Source organism: Miniopterus natalensis, chromosome 16 (assembly GCF_054644295.1).
Source record: "Miniopterus natalensis isolate mMinNat1 chromosome 16, mMinNat1.hap1, whole genome shotgun sequence".
NCBI lineage: Eukaryota > Metazoa > Chordata > Mammalia > Chiroptera > Miniopteridae > Miniopterus > Miniopterus natalensis.
In genome coordinates this window covers 16740369-16757580 of record NC_142096.1, presented here as the reverse complement: position 1 = coordinate 16757580, position 17212 = coordinate 16740369, and the positions used below count along the sequence as shown (strand labels likewise).

The 17212-nt window shown below is 36.3% G+C and overlaps 1 pseudogene; it reads left to right on the top strand.

Annotated features, from left to right (window-relative positions):
- Positions 1–14395: 14395 nt before the first annotated feature.
- On the top strand, positions 14396–16630 carry LOC107533125 (metalloendopeptidase OMA1, mitochondrial-like; annotated as a pseudogene).
- The last annotated feature ends 582 nt before the right edge of the window (positions 16631–17212 follow it).

Genomic DNA, 17212 nt, shown 5'->3' with positions numbered 1-17212 from the left:
CACTTCCCTAAAACATCTACTATTTTATGTCCTGTTCTCACATCCTAAATTCACATAAAACTGTAACAATACCTAGCATAGAACCTATAAGTGCTTAGTAAGTAAATGATAACAATAAAAGTAAGAATTTTAACATAAGAACATATGATAAATAAAATATATTTATAATAAATAGAAGATTAATACTCTAATTAAAATTAATTGTATTTTTAAAAAAGTAAGACTCATAAAAATAATTTCTAGGAGTTTGACAGAATTGAGAAGAAAATAAATTATCTTGAGTAAGGTAAGGTAAACAACATTTTGCAGAAAGCAGTTTCCATAAACTATTACATTTGATCTTCACAAATTAAATAAAGCATGCATTATTATTACTTGTTTTATACATATGGAAATTTTCATTTTGATGTATCACTGTCTAGCCCAAAGCTCCACAATCCTTGAATTGAATTGGTAACTATCTGAATTAAGTACCTTCTTTCCACTAAATTCCTGTTTTGCTACCTACACCTATGTTCTGAAAGTGCTAGTTCCTTTCTTCTCCCAATTTTCTCCTCTTCACTAGATCTTTATTTTACTCTCTTATTAAAAATTGTTTTTAGCAAAGGGACAAAAACTCAAAGTGAAATCTCTATGCTTGTGACCAGAAGGACAATCAAGCTGATCTTTCTTTATTAGAATTAGCACTTTGACCTAAAATTGAAGTTCCATTAATATAATTTCAATACTAACATTTCAAAAGACCAGAAGGCTATCTGTAGGACAGGAGTTCATACCCTCACCCAGTCTACTCAGATATGGAAAAATTCACAAGAGCCACGGAGAAAAGTACCCAAGCCATCTCACTCAAATTTATCCTTTGTAGGTAGAACTGTGTTGGTGAAATTTGGAATAATAAATAAACAGAGCCTTCCAAGGATGATATCTTGCTCTCTATGGATAAAGTTTAACTAAGGATTAACTAAACATTCACTAGAAGAGTCAGCTCCAATCATTAACATTCATATAGGACTTTCTGGCCTCAGAGATGATGATGACAATAGACAGAAAGATAGATAGATGATGATAGATAGATGATAGATAGATGATAGATAGATATAGATAGATGATAGGTAGATGATAGATAGATGATAGATAGATGACAGATAGATAGATAGATGATAGATAGATGATAGATAGATAGATAGATAGATAGATAGATAGATAGATAGATGATAGATGATAGATAGATAGATAGATAGATAGATAGATAGATAGATAGATGATAGATAGATAGATAGATAGATAGATAGATAGATAGATAGATAGATAGATAGATGATAGATAGATAGATGATAGATAGATGATAGATGATAGATAGATAGATAGATAGATAGATAGATAGATAGATAGATAGATAGATGATAGGTAGATAGATGATAGATAGATAGATGATAGATGATAGATGATAGATGATAGATAGATAGATAGATAGATAGATAGATAGATAGATAGATAGATAGATGATAGATAGATATAGATGATAGATAGATGATAGATAGATAGATAGATGATAGATGATAGATAGATAGATAGATAGATAGATAGATAGATAGATAGATAGATAGATAGATAGATGATAGATGATAGATAGATGATAGATAGATAGATAGATAGATAGATAGATAGATAGATAGATAGATAGATAGATAGATAGATAGATGATAGATGATAGATAGATAGATAGATGATTGATAGATAGATAGATAGATAGATGATAGATAGATAGATAGATAGATAGATAGATAGATGATAGATAGATAGATAGATAGATAGATAGATAGATAGATAGATAGATGATAGATAGATAGATAGATAGATAGATAGATAGATAGATATAGATAGATAGATAGATAGATAGATAGATAGATATAGATAGATAGATGATAGATAGATAGATAGATAGATAGATAGATAGATAGATGATGATAGATGATAGATAGATAGATAGATAGATAGATAGATAGATAGATAGATAGATGATAGATAGATGATGATAGATGATAGATATAGATAGATAGGTAGATAGATAGATATAGATGATATAGATATAGATATATAGATATAGATATCGATAGATGATATAGATATAGATATAGATATAGATAGATATAGATAGATATAGATATAGATGATATAGATAGATAGATATAGATATAGATATAGATATAGATATAGATATAGATATAGATATAGATGATATAGATATAGATATAGATATAGATATAGATATAGATATAGATATATAGATATAGATATAGATATAGATAGAGATAGAGATAGAGATAGAGATAGAGATAGAGATAGAGATAGAGATAGAGATAGAGATAGAGATATAGATAGATAGAGATAGAGATAGAGATAGAGATGATAGAGATAGAGATAGAGATAGAGATAGAGATAGAGATAGAGATAGAGATAGAGATAGAGATAGAGATACATAGATAGAGATGAGCAAATAAATAAATTTTATTGAGTGTGTTGGTTTGACTTGCTTAGCCATATCACTACCATCAGTAGCAGCAGCATTACTGCTACCACCATCAGCAACATCTTCAAGACTCCATAAATTTGCAGATCACTGAGTTATTTATAAAGTACCTTCATATCTGCTATCTTCTTTTCTTTTTTTCCTATCAATAATTACATGAGTTAAGACAATATTTCTATAACTTACAGGGGAGAAAATGTATTCATAGTATGTTAAAGGGATTGTCTAAGGTTACACAGATGAACAAAATAGTTGTAGCAAAACATGGCTAATATGACATAGAAAAATGTGTTTTAATTTAAGTTTATAATTCCAAATCTCATGTCACATGACATGTTTGAAAAATTACCTTTTATCTACTGTTTATCTACTTAATTTAACTACTCTGTTAGAGGCTTATTATGAGTATAATTCTCACAATCTCATGTATACTTTTCTAAGTCATTTTAATCTCCTAATGATATACTTTAAATGTTATTGCATATATATTCAGAACTATTTCTGTTGGTTCTGGTCATCTTGTGATCCACAACTATGCCTTTTCTTATTGCCTTCAATTATTTTTTAATTCTTTTGATGTTCTGAGATCCAGTTTGGATGAGTGTGTGTGAGTGGTTTCCCCCACACTTTCAACAAGCAATTCTCAGACACCAGCTGTGTCAACTCAATTATGTCACTATCTACTGAGAGATGGCATCAGATTCCACAGATTCATGGTTTAATCTTATTAGACTGTCTCTCTCATACACACTTGAGAAGCTAGTCACAGACCCAGGTTGTCACCTGTACTCTGATCAAGAAATTATAAATCAGAAGTCTCTTTCTATGACCCCCTCTTTGGGTTCTATTAATTTGCTAGAGCTGCTCACATAACTCAAAAATATAATAAAATAAATAAAAATAACATTTACTTACTAGGTTACCAGTTTATTGTAAAAGGGTGTAACTCAGAAACAGCCATATGGGAGAAGCATGGGCAAGCTATGGGGAATGGTCCAGGAGCTTCCATGGGAATGCCACTTTCCAGGAATCTCCACATGTTCACAAACTCAGAAGCTCTCTGAACCCTGCCCTTCTGGGATTTTATGGAGACTTCATTACATAGATATGCTTGATTACATCATTGGCCATTGGATATTGATTCCATCTCCAGCCCCTCTCCCCTCCCTGGGAGTGGGACTGGAAGTTCCAACCCTCTAATCACAATATTGGTTCTCCTGGCAACTAGCCCCCAACCTTAGGTGCTTTCCAAAAGTCATGTCATTAACATAATGAAAAACACCTTTATAGCTCTCACCACTTAGCAAATTCCAAGGGTTTTAGGAGCTCTGTGCCAGAAATGGGGACAAAGACCAAATATATATTTCATACTATAAATCACAGTATCACAGAATACTCCCCAATTCTACCACAATGTTATTCACATGACTTTTCCAAAATTCTCCAAATGTCCACATGGAATAAATGTCATGGTATGAGGTAAGACTTCCATGACATCTAATTCACACTATGCACTTTAATAAATCTTTAGCAACTTAAGTGAGGTTATGTAAAGTCTAATTGAGAGTTAGCTTGTGCTTACCAGCCAGCTGTCCAGAAATCCCATCATTATTCTGTCTGTAATCCAATATACCTGAGATCAAATCATAGCTTCATAGCTCTGTGAAATTGGTGAATATGTTTCTCCATAAAATGGTAATAAATATTGGGTTGTAAAGATTTAATGAGATAATACATGAAAGCACTTAGCACTATATCTTGCCTATAGTAATATTCAGTCAATAAAAAATAGTATATACAACACTAAAATGATTAATAGTAATTTATTTTTTATTTTTTTTAGAATGGGAACAAAAGGCAAATATATGAGAGATTGGATTTATTACTCCCATCATTTTGTCAGCAGTAAATCTTGAGCACAAGAAATTTTAAAAATATATTAATGGTAAAATTTTAGGTGCAATGAGTATCAATGGGAGATATATTGATTTTGAATGAGGTGATTTCTAGAATTCATTAATTTATATGAAAAAGATAGTAAAACTTCTACACATATGTCTGAAGCTCTTTGCCATGTTTGGAATCTTGGAATGGACTCAAATGATGCTATTAGAACTGGTTTAAATGGAAAGTTGGGGATTTGGTGCTTTGACCAAACCGATTGAACAGCTGAAGGCAGAATTTTTTATCCAATGTAATTTTACAACATTTTGAAGACCTAGGATTTGAAGGTGACGTTGCATATAATACAAGTTTACAGTTGCTAACAGTCATCAGTATTAGTCAAGAAGAACGCAGATTGGATGTTGAAATACATTTAAATTCAACGTGAAAACAAATGCAACATTTCTTTGCTTAGTTATAAAATTTTGAACATGAATATAGTGGGTCACAAAGTTCTAGACTTGAAGACTTTTTAACCAAGGGAATGCAATACCTGAAAGTATGATGATTTAAAAACAAGGAACGGTATTTTTTTTTTCTTGCTAGTTCAGTAAAAGTAAAGAAGAGTGTCCCACAGTTCAATTCTTACCATAAGAGGACAAAAGACAACAATGCAACTCTCCCTTCCTCTTCTTTGGCCCAGGCCATTGATGATGACCCCTTCAGGATAAAAGCAAAAGTTCACAAAACAGCTCTGCTGGAAGCCCTGAGTATGAGGACTACTTTGGGCATAAAACACATACGGGAGAAATGTTTTGGCACCATCTCCACATGTGGTCACAATAACTACAGAGGAGAGAAAAAAATATATTTATTATATAAAATAAAATTCTGTGCTGAAATGTTGCATGGCTCCCATAAACAACTATTATTTGAAGACTAACAGAGCTGCATGCCTCTGGTGTATGTGAAGTTTTGGCTGGCTGCTTCTCTTATTTTGAAGGACTGTTAGTCTTTCCCTCATATTTAATTATTTTGAAAATTGATGAATACCAAAGAAAGATTATTTTGTCCCAGTGAGAAAAATTTAATATTATACAATACATATTAGCTCCTCCTCTTTCACTAGAAAAATAGAAACAGATTAATCATTCTTTCCAATCTACCTCTCAAACAGCCAAAATGGCCAGAATCAAACTGGCAGAATGACAACCAAAGTTGCTTTTCTAGAAAAACATATATTCTAGGGGCAAATAATGAAATTAATAAGAAATACATAAAATAATTTCAAAGATGTAAGGTGTGAAGAAAATAAAATAATACAATGTGTTAGAGAGTGGCTTTGGGTATATTCATTTTTTAAATTTCTGCATTAAAAATTTCCAGAAATTTATCAATTTAAAGCAGCACAGTATACCAACTTGATTTATAGTTTTCATAGGTCAGGAGTCTGGACATGAATTAACTGGGCCATCTGCTCAAAGTTTTGTCAGGTTGAAATCGGAATGTTAACTGATCACAGTTTCATTCGGAGCTCAGGGTCCTCTTTAAAGCTCATTCATGTTGATGGCAGAATTCATTTCCTTGACATTGTAGGACCAGGATCCTTGTTGGCTATTGGCCAAAGGTAATTTAAGTATCATGAGGCCTCCCTCAGGTCTCTATCATGTGACCTCCTCCATAGACATTCTCATAAAATGATTTTCCACACACACAGAAGAATATCTCTGCTTTCAAAGGGCTCTTCTGATTAGATCAGGGCCACTCAATATAATCACCCTTTGGATTAACTAGAGTCAGCTTATTAGGGGCCTTACCTGTCTCTGCATACTCCCTTGTGCCAAATAACATATAAAAATAGTAAATAGCAAAATTATGACTGTGTTCCATATGTTCAAGAGCCAGAAGAAAGATTTACAATATAACATGAAGACTTAAAAATATTTAAAATACCCAAATTGAACTTCTACCAATTAAAACTACAATGTCTTCATGAAAAAATACGCTGGATGGGATTAATGGCCTATTAGGCACTGCAGAAGAAGAGATTCATGAAATAGAAAGCATAACAATAGAAACTATACAAAGTGAAACATATAGAGAAATAAAGACTAATAAAAATAAAGAAAGAAGCAACGATCTGTGGGACAACTTCAAGAAGCCCAACATACAAGTAATTGTAATCCTTAAATGAAAGGAGAGAGGAGAGCAAAAACTATTGTTGGAAGAAATGATACTAGCTGAACATATTCCAAACTTGCTAAAAATGATAACTCCACAGTCTAACAAGTCAATGAACACCAAATGCAACATACAGAAAAAACGCACAACATAGTCCATCAGAATCAAATTGCTTAAAATCAGTGATAAAAAGGTAATCTTAAAGCAGTCAAATTAAAACAAAAATCATTACCTACAAAGAAACAAAGAAAAAGACAGAAGTTTGTCGCTGGGAACAATGCAAAGAAGACCATGAAGAAACATTTGCATTAAATGCAAGAGTTAATTATATGCTACCTACAGTAAAACAACTTTATACATAAAAATAAAAACAGGATAAAATAAAACAATGGAAGAAAATGTATACTTACTAACACTAATCAAAAGAAGTAGGGTGGCTTACTCAATATCAAACAAAAGGGACTTTGAAGCAAAGAATCCTGCTCTGGATAAAGAGGGAAATTTTATAATAATAAAGGGAACAATTTATCTAGAGAACATAAGAGTCCTAAATGTTTATGACCCAAAGAACAGAAATTCCAAACATACAAAGAATAAACTAGAAGAACTTCAAGAAGTTATAAACTAATTCACTGTTAGAACCAGAAAATTCAAGGTTAATTTCTTAACTGATAGAAAAACCAGGAACATATAGACTAGAAAATACTATCAACCAACTTAATTGGCATTTTTAGACCATTCTACCCAACAACACTACAATAAATTTCTTTTTATGTGCACACAGGAAATTTATCAAGATAGACTATATTCTGGCCAAAAAAAAAGAAAAAAAAAGAAAAATTCAAGTAATAAAAAGTATATTTTTTTATCACAATGAAATTAAATTAGAATCCAGTATAAAAAAGATACCTGAAAAATCCTCAAATATTGGAAATTAATTAGTATACTTCTAAATAATAACCTTACAGAAAAAAAAATACAGTCTTTTGATGTATGGGATGACACTCAAACCAACTGAGCAATCTGGCCAGAGCTGTCTTGAAAATCTTATTTCCCAATCTCTTCTGTCATGACATTATGAGCTAAAGGAGAAAAGAGAAAACCAATTGTATTTAGCATTTACTTTTCTTTTGCTTCAAATTTTCCACTTGGAAGAAGAGATATTAATGTTTTTGAACAATACAGAAATAGTTTCATTGACTAGAACTAGTAGTCAGGCTAATAGACTTAACACACATGAATGGATTTATTGAGTGTATTAAGAGTACACAAGCACTATATGTTCTTTATCTCTTGTAGAACTTACAACTATCCTCTGATTTATTATTATTTGAATTTAACAGATAAAGGAAAAGAGAACCAGAGATTCAAAGAAATTCACTCATGAGTAAATGGCAATGCTGAAACCTGAATCAAGTCTCTCTGACTCCAAAAACTCTTAGTAACATGGCCTTTAGCATGTTGCTTTGAACTTCAAATTTCTCAGCTGAAAAGGAAGTTGGGTGGTGGTCATTCATTTCATTTTCAAGTATTTATTGAGTTATCATGTGCTATACACATGCTATATAACAGTAAGCTAAACACAGAAATAATGTTCAGCTTAATAGGGTGACAAATGTTAAAATAATTGCACTGAAAAATAACTGATTCTTCATATTCTGGAAAATAGAAACACGCTTCTACGTTTCATTCATATGGACGTGAGGAAAGGTTGGGAGTTGGGATGATTAGAAAGACTTCCCTGAAAAATTTGCTTTGAGCTTACGGTGGAATAATAAGAGGAAGATAAACAGAGAGGGAGAGGGTGGTCAGCATCCCCTTGGGAAGACCTAGCAGAGGAAACAATGGGAGCAGGTGCTGGTGCTAAAACAAGCGTGGTTTTTCTAGGCTCTGAGCGTTGTCAGTGGAGCCAAATTGAGCAGGGGGGAGATTTCCCTGACAGTCTTCCTAACCAATGCGGTTGTTGGGTGGTTTCAAGTCAAAGAGAGGCAAGGCCAGCCAGCGGGGCGTGCTTTGTAAATTAGAAAGCACCATGTTAATGTGAAGGTTTGTGGGAGCTGTGCTGGTTTCTTATTTTAAAAGACTATAGCATTTTCCCCAAAACTACTCTTAAAGTCTTAGTGCGGTGGAATCTTTTCATGGCGTGAAATTGGGGTTTATAAGAGGAGCTTCTGTTTCAACATTGACAAAGCTGCAGGCACAGTTAGCTTAGCTCCTGGGATGGAAATGTGCTCCAGAGCATTAAGTACGCAGCTTCTGGCAGTTTCTAAAGAAGACAATATGTGTTTGTAATTTGATTAATTACAACTGTGTGTTTCTTGGCCAAAGAGAGGAGAGCTAAGAAAACCGAGGGTGTCTCACAGTCTGGAGAACAGAGGAGAATTTTCCCCACAGAAAAGTGGAGGAAGAGGGGGAGAGAAACCTGTAAGCCAGTGACTGATGGGTTAGCGGTTGAGTGGTCCTGATGAAAATGATAGCACATTCCCACGTGGGAGTCTTGCCTACCTTTCTCCCAATTTGCTTTTTAATAGGGACTGGGCCACACCCATAGCAGGAGGTGAGGATGGGGACCCGTCTCCTGCCTGATCAAAACAATTTTCTTTTACTCTTGTAAGAGGATTGCGATCTTATTTCACACAAGTGTGTCCTCCGTGAGAATTTATGGCATTCCCACTCTGTGCCGGCCACTCTATTGGACACTGCAGATTCGGTGGCAATGAGTAACCATTTTTCACTTCAGTCTAATGGAGGAGACATACATGAAAATAAATACTAATCATGACACTATAAATGAAAGAACAAATACTACCCCTGACTTGTTCATTAACATTACTTCCAGTTTGTGTATTTTCTAGGCTGACTAAATACCCAACAGCCAAGGAGCCATTGGCTCCTGCCACTAAATGAGCCAGTTCATCAACATGGGAAACCTTTTGTGACATTTCAGAAGGGAGGATGGGATGGAGGAGGGAGGGAGGGAGGGAGGGAGGGAGGGAGGGAGGGAGGGAGGGAGGGAAGGGTGAGAGAGGAGGGAGGGAGGGAGAAGGGATGGGAGGGAAGAGGGAGGGAGGAGAGATGGGAGGGAGGGAGGAAAAGAGAAAGAGTGGGAGTAGGAGCAGCAGGGGAGCAGAGATAAGAGATTAGATGAGCCATAACTGAAAGAACCAAAAGGAGAGGAGAAAATAAAGAGGGAAATAAAAAGTAAAAAATCATTTGGGTCCACTGCCAACAAGAGTTAGGAAAGCTGATTTCTTAAGATAAACTGAAGTAAAACAAAATATGCTCCATATGTTGAAACTGTATACTTAGTTTGAGATAAACAAAAACATGTTTGGAGAATAGCTGCCATAATTAAAAAGAAATTAAAAGAAAGAAAGAAAAACCATCTGGGGGTAGATGCGTATTTAAACACACACACACACACACACACACACACACACGCTCACACAATACAGTGATTCTTAAACTCGAGGTTCTCCTTGATTTAAGTAAACTGGCTTGTTGCAAAAGGGCATTGCATCAGCCTTTGCCCAAAGCACTGGTGCTCCAGGCTGGAGCTATCCAGGGCTACTCAGCATTGCTCAAACACCAGAAGACCTTTCCAAAGCCTGTCCTTCGCTCCTGCTTTCCTCTCTGCTGTGAATGTACAACCTCCCTTTTCCCTCCGGACAAATTATCCTTCCAATTATCCCTGACAACCCAGTTCTTAGGGCACCTGCTCCCAGCCATGTGCAGGCGCAGCATGGTTCATAACGGCTCCCTCGCCTGTGAACCCCGTGCATGTGCATCAGTCTCCCCTGGCTGCCGTAACAAAACATCAGAATCTGGGTGGCTGGAAACCACAGTTTATTGTTTCACAGCTCTGGAGGCTGGAAGTCTAAAATCAAGCAGTGAAGGGCTGGTTCCTTCTGAGGCATCTGAGAGAGAATCGATTCCAAGCCTTTCTCCTGGCCTGTAACGATGCCTGGCAATTCTTGGTGTTCTCTAAACTGTGACCGCCTCACTCACTCTGCTTCCGTCTCTGCATGGCACTCTCTCTGAGCCTGTGTCTCCACATGGCTATCTTCTTACAAGGACACCGGTCATGTTGAATTAGGACCCCGTCCTACTCCACTACGGCCTCATGTTAACAAATCACATCTGCAACCACCTCATTTCCAAATATGGTCACTGTCTGAGGTACTCGGGGTTTGGACTTCAACATATCTTTTGGGGGACACAATTCAACCCAAAGCAACATATCTCTAATATAGACTCAGCTTCAGTGAAGGAGTCAGATGTATGCATGCATGTCCCTTATCTCCAAAGAAGTTAATGAGAAACTCCATTTCAGTAAATTTACATATATATATATATATATATATATATATGTAAATATATATATATATATATAATCAACCTTGTGTTTTCAAGATTGAGCATTGTTAATTCATAGTTAATGTTTCTTAAATTGAATTCAATATGAAAAGCTATAGACAGAGGGTTTCTGATTAAAGCTAAAAGGAAGTTAGGAGGCAGTTAAGTCTACATTTGAGGGGAAACACTGGGCATGTGGTGACCCTCAAGTCACTACACTTCCCAGACAGGGGTTCCTTCCCCTGCCATGGGCCATGTGACAGAAAAGAACCCCTGCTGGAATAACCTAATGAGATGAGCATCTGAGACCAGAAGACTCACGTTTGAATGCAGCTGTTTGTGTAGGTAGCTATATAGAGAGCATCGCTACTGTCACTTTTCTGTTTGCCTCAGTTTATCCTCAAAAGATAAGAATTAGGCAAGAAGGAGTGATTTTAAAATTTAACGAAGCATGAGAATTTATTTTTTCAAGTGAAATTTTGCCCAAAGCCCCAATTTAAACAGCAGATCTTGGTGAAGATGCCAGGGATCGGGTGAAGAAAATGAGCCTGGAGTGCCACCGACTCAGTCATCCCCAAGGAGCCTCCATGGGACGTGCTGAAGAATTCTGGAAACAGATTTATAACCCCTGGGACAGGTTGGCATGTAGTCCTAGACACAGAGGGTCATTCACGAAGAAGGAGGAGGGAGAGGAGAGGAAGAAAGGGGAGGGGAAGGGGAAGGAGAAATGGAAAAGCTTATTAGAAAATAAGAGACACTGGGGAGAGAAATGGTAAGGAGGGATAAAAATCTTGGCAAAACTTGCTACAGCCATAGAAAAAGTGGCCTCCCATTTCATCTTTGTAGTCATGTACTCAATTCTAAATTTGGTTAGACATTTTTTTACGAGGGAATTGTGATTTGTATCCGTATCATAACAGTCTCAAGGAGAGACAATGAATGAAGACGTCTTCATGCGAGTTTCAACTAATGAATCAGAGGAAGATGGATTTGCCCTGCTCAAGTTAGCGGCGTCTAAGGCAGCTTATAAATATCCCTTATCAGTGTTTGCTTCCGCAAGCTTGAAGTGGTCACATTTCTCAGGACACACATTTTGGTGTAGGTTTCTGTACCTTGGAGCGTGCTGACTTTTCATTCTGATGTGCCCATGCCTACCTTCAACTCCTATTCTTTCCAAATGTAACTTTAGCTTAACATTCTCCAGGGACCTTTTTCTGAACACTCAGGTCCAATTAACCACACTTTCCTCCATGTACCTGTGTGCATTCTCTGTGCCTTGAATGAATTGATGCCGTTGCACTGCCACATTGACTTATAAGCTATCTATTCAATTGCTGCTTATTTTCAAACAATGGGTTCTTCTGAGGCAGTCTTATCTGTAATGTCCTAACTCCCCAGTAATTATTCACTGTGCCTGGCAAATAATAGATATTGATGAGTGTTTGCTAAATGGATGAATTGATGTACAGGACAGCCTGTGTCAAACTGTTCTGAAGTTTTCAGGTAATCTCGGAAAAGTACCAAAATGAGTGTGGGCATAATTTGAATGGCAGTATTCTGTTTAATTTGAAAAGAGAAATGAAATACTGCAGTCAAATCTCTGTTGGCTTTATATTCCTGACTCAGCACAGTCATGATGAGGGAACACAGAAAGTGGACAGTTTCTTTTTTCCCCCCCAAACTTCTCTTGGAAATCAGCCCAAGAGCTAAATGTTTTATTTTATGGTACGTTTCTTCTCTCATACCACAACTAGTAAACATTTCAGATCACACATACACACAATGTTTGTTTGTATTTACTATAATTCCCTATGCAACTCCAGATGCTTGGACCATTCAGGCATCTAATACATGTTTGATGAATTAAAGAACAAATGAAGGAAGCCTTGGATAAAATGAGCTAAGATTCTGACAGCCATTAGCAATCTGTTACCAGTTCTTATCTGCCTAGTTTGATTGTAGGTCATCCATTTGGAAAAAGAGAATGGAAAAATGTGATGTAAATAACTGATCTATTCAATGCCTTTGAATCAATACTTAAAATACATCTTTTATAAGACATTTGGTATAATATGAAGTGAAATACTCAGTTCTGACTCCAGGTTTGCCCCCACATTGCTATGTGACATTAACATTTTTTGGCTAAGTAGATTGAACTTTATCCCAACTACATTAATATACTCTGACTTTATAGAACATAAGCCAGATCTTTTTTAGGTCCAATAAAGTCCAATATGGTCCTCACATGATTATACATGAGGCTGAAATATAATACTTGTGCACCTCAGCCAGGCTTTTAATTTGGTATCATTGGTAGGCAGGCATCATCTCAAAGTTTTAATTTAATGAAATAAAATTCTGTCCCTTTGATTAATTTCCAGGAAAAGTTGTTGAACAAAACTCATGCCTTGTGCCTCAAGCAATGCATCTCTGGTTTCATTCTTCTGTCCCACTCTGTATCCAAAAGGTCTTCAATTAAACAGAGGCCTCCTCCTTAGAGGAGTTTCACTGAGCACCATTTGAAAGGGGAGCATGTCTCTTGGGATAGAAGTGGTAAGGGTCTCACTCACCAGCAGTTTGTCAAATGTTTCTTTCAACTATGTGTCATAATCCCCTGAGAATTCTGGCAAATGAAGAATTCTCCAACTTCTTACAATCCCCGCTCACTTTATAAATCATTTCCCTGATCAATGTCAGGGTGACATACCATGTCTCATCATGTATTTATACAGCAGGTTAAAACTCAAAGTGTCCCCCAGCCTGCATGGCTCAGCAGTTGAATATCAACCTATGACCCAGGAGACCAAGGTTTGATTCCCTGTCAGGCCACCTGCCCGGGTTTCGGGCCCCATCCCCAGCAGGAGGCAGCCAATTGATGACTCTCTCATCATTGATGTTTCTATCTCTCTCTCCCTCTCCCTTCCTTTCTCTGAAATCAATAAAGATATATTTTTTTAAAAACACAAATTCAAAGTGCCTTTATCTACATTATCTTGATAGAGCCTCTCAAGTCTTGGAATGGCAGATCAGATTGATTTTCGCTCATTTTTCAGATATGAAAATTGAGTCTCAGAGATTTCCAGATTTATGAAAGGATAGATAATGAAAATGGATAGACTGATTTCTAGTTCAAGGCTAATGGATCACACCACAGTGCTCTAATGGGCATTCGAGAAACAGCTGTGCTTACTCACACTTTTTTTTTCTTTCTTCAACATATTTACTGCATATCTATTATTTACAGACATTATGTTTGGTGTTGTTATTATTAATGGTAATCAAGCCCAAATCCTTTCCATCCTTCAGCTTGTAGTAGGAGAGGAAAAGATATAGGCAAAGGCAATGCTTACTCAGAAAAACAAATAAACAAGCACACACATAATCACTAGTTGGGAGAAGTCATCTTCACTTTTGCAACCACTAGGATAATCAAGAAAAAGAAAGATGAGCTTCATCTCTGGACTGTAGTCTGCTGCTAGAAACTGTTTTTTCTTCCCATTTAATTGACTAGAGAACAATATAACACACTAGCTCTAACCTCACCAGACTGTCAAGTACAAACCAACCATGTAGTGTCAGGGCCCCAGAGTAAATCAGGGTGATGGGTTGACTTTTTTGTCTGGAAACTTTCATTTCTATAGGATTTTTAATAACAAAAGAACAGAATGCCTCTTGAGTACCAACAGTGAGAAAATTTAGATGATTACCCACAAATGTACTGCATGAAATGACTCTTTTTAAAGACAGCTACTGATTTAAAAAGTTGCAGTCATTTCTGCCCTTTCAGAAGTTTCCACACTTCTCCATGATTTCAAGCTGCTTCATTTATTCTCTTGATATTTCTTAAACGAGTGCAAATATGACTTGCAATCATTTTAGGCAGGGGCATAAGAAAATGGTGCGGGCACTTCCTCCAAACAAGAAGGAATTATTTAAAAGAAATGAAAGAAAGAACAAACAAATGGAAGCTAGTTCTTGGTTTGAGTAGTTAGAATTGCTATGTGTATTGTTTTATTTCGCTCACCTGGAAGTGAGTCTGGTCACAGGAAGGAGTAAGCTACTATTATCGAGGAAGGAACACTTTAGACTTTTATCAGAACTGGAATACAAAGCATGGATTTGTTACCATTGTAATTAACTAGCTAATATTAATAATAGGAAAGGAGCAAAGGGAAGGCCAGATATTATAAGCGTGACCATCTGGGCAGCTTCACCATGAAGTTGCAATTTCACACACACCAGGGAACCACTGGTCCGTTTCCTGCAGATCACTAAGGGAAGGGACCAGAAAAAGGGGGAGATGGATGCATGTGCAGTAAAGTCGGGGTGGTGGGAACATACTTGCCTGTCAGTCTAACATGGGAACAGAGATCATTGGCTGGAGGGGATAGAGCCACTGCAAGCATATGAAATCTTAGAAGGTTAAAATCACGATACAAAGGAATTCTCTCCCTCTTGTTTCTCTGGCTTTGCTCCTGCTTCCTGGCACTCGCCCGTGCTTCCTCCCTAGCTATGTGGCCCTAGAAGCCACATAGCCCATTGCCATGTGGACCCCACATGCAATGAACTGCAGCTGGAAACACAAGCTAAGCTAGCCTTATGTGGACTGGATTGTACAAATATGGAGCAGAAACTCTGAACACTGGCTTTAATCCTAGCTCTGCTGAAGATGAAATGGGTCTTTTTCCTTGGCAGGAAGAGAAAGATGGGACCTTGGAAAGTCAGGTGTTTAATTCCATGAAAATAAATAGCATTCATTCTTCCATGCAAGTCTCAGAAAATTCCTTTCCTCGTGACATTGCAAGAAGTCCACGTCCACCAGCAACAGGTGGGGACACCGAGAGTACCAGATTGAAGAATTTAAAAATGATATGCCAGCTGAGAAAGATGCCTGATACCTGACTGTTAAAGAAGGGGTTATCATCTAATTGAATGAAATAAAGCTATCCCAGGGATCTCTGAGATCAGTTGGGTTATTCATGTGCTTGATTCTCCAAATATAAATGTTTTATGCTTCCAGATGGACATGTTTATCTTCCCTGGGCTTTTAAATAGTGTAACTCTACTGGTATCCATCTACTTTCTTTCCTTCTGGTCCACTTCTAGGGCAGAAAAGGCTAGTTTTGTTCATTTATTGGATTTCCTGGGCCTGATATATTTTCACAGTAATTTGAGCCATTAGTCCTGGAGATAGTTTGGAACTTTTGAGATGGTGGATACAGCCTAAATGTCAAGAGAATATGTTTGATAAACCATACAGTAGAACATTGGAAGCTGAAGCTGGCAAAATTGGACCATAGCTTGCTGCAAAGGCTTGTGTGGACATCAGAGCCAGTTCATTGTTTTGGCAGCAGAGAGAAGAAAGTTGCAAGGATCTTCCATGGTCACCTCAATTTGCCAGAATGGGTATCCACACACCCTTCTCATGGAAACTGAGCTGAGCACTTGGATCGAATAGGACCTCAGGTTCTCAGAATTAGATAGATCTGTAATTTCTCACCATTTTTGTAACTAGATCCCCGAATACTATTTAAACTCAGCATGAAGTATTTTCTTGAAATATCAGAGAAAGGAGACATAATATCATTGTTAAGAACAGAAAATGGAGAGATACCTTCCATTCAAGAACAGGAGCAAATATTGTTAACATATATAGCTGAGAAAAGAACTGACAGTTGAATTAAAGTTGATGAGACATAAGGCATATGCAGCACTGTTTATCATTTTTATGTTACTTTTTTAAAATGATGTTTGAAATGAAAACAAAATTGAATATCTAGCATCAAATGAATATTACAGGTATTGTCTAAATTTTTCTACTAGATATTTATTTTTCATGCAAATCGATGTATTTTATCTATTTTTAAAATATCTTCAATGAGGGAAATGTCACAGAATAATTTGTACTACACATTTTTAAAAAAATTACTAATTGTGTCCCCACTATGTGCAAGTTATTACTCTAAGTGTGCGGGGGAAAGTGAGCCAGAAAGTAATTCATCCTTGCAGAAAGCCTATTTCTCAGGAGCTATAAAAAATCAAGCAGCTCAGTCTTCAGCCCCCATTTAAAATATGCCATGTATCTGGCATGAGAATGGAAGAAAAACTGAAAACACCTTGGGGTATTGGCTTGATATTTAAGAAAACATTCAAAATTAAGTCTTTTAATCAATTACCAGACCACCTCAGTGAAAACATACTACTTCAAGAGACCATATTTATCATTTAATTGGAGTTTTTACCAGAACCTGTTTTTCTTTA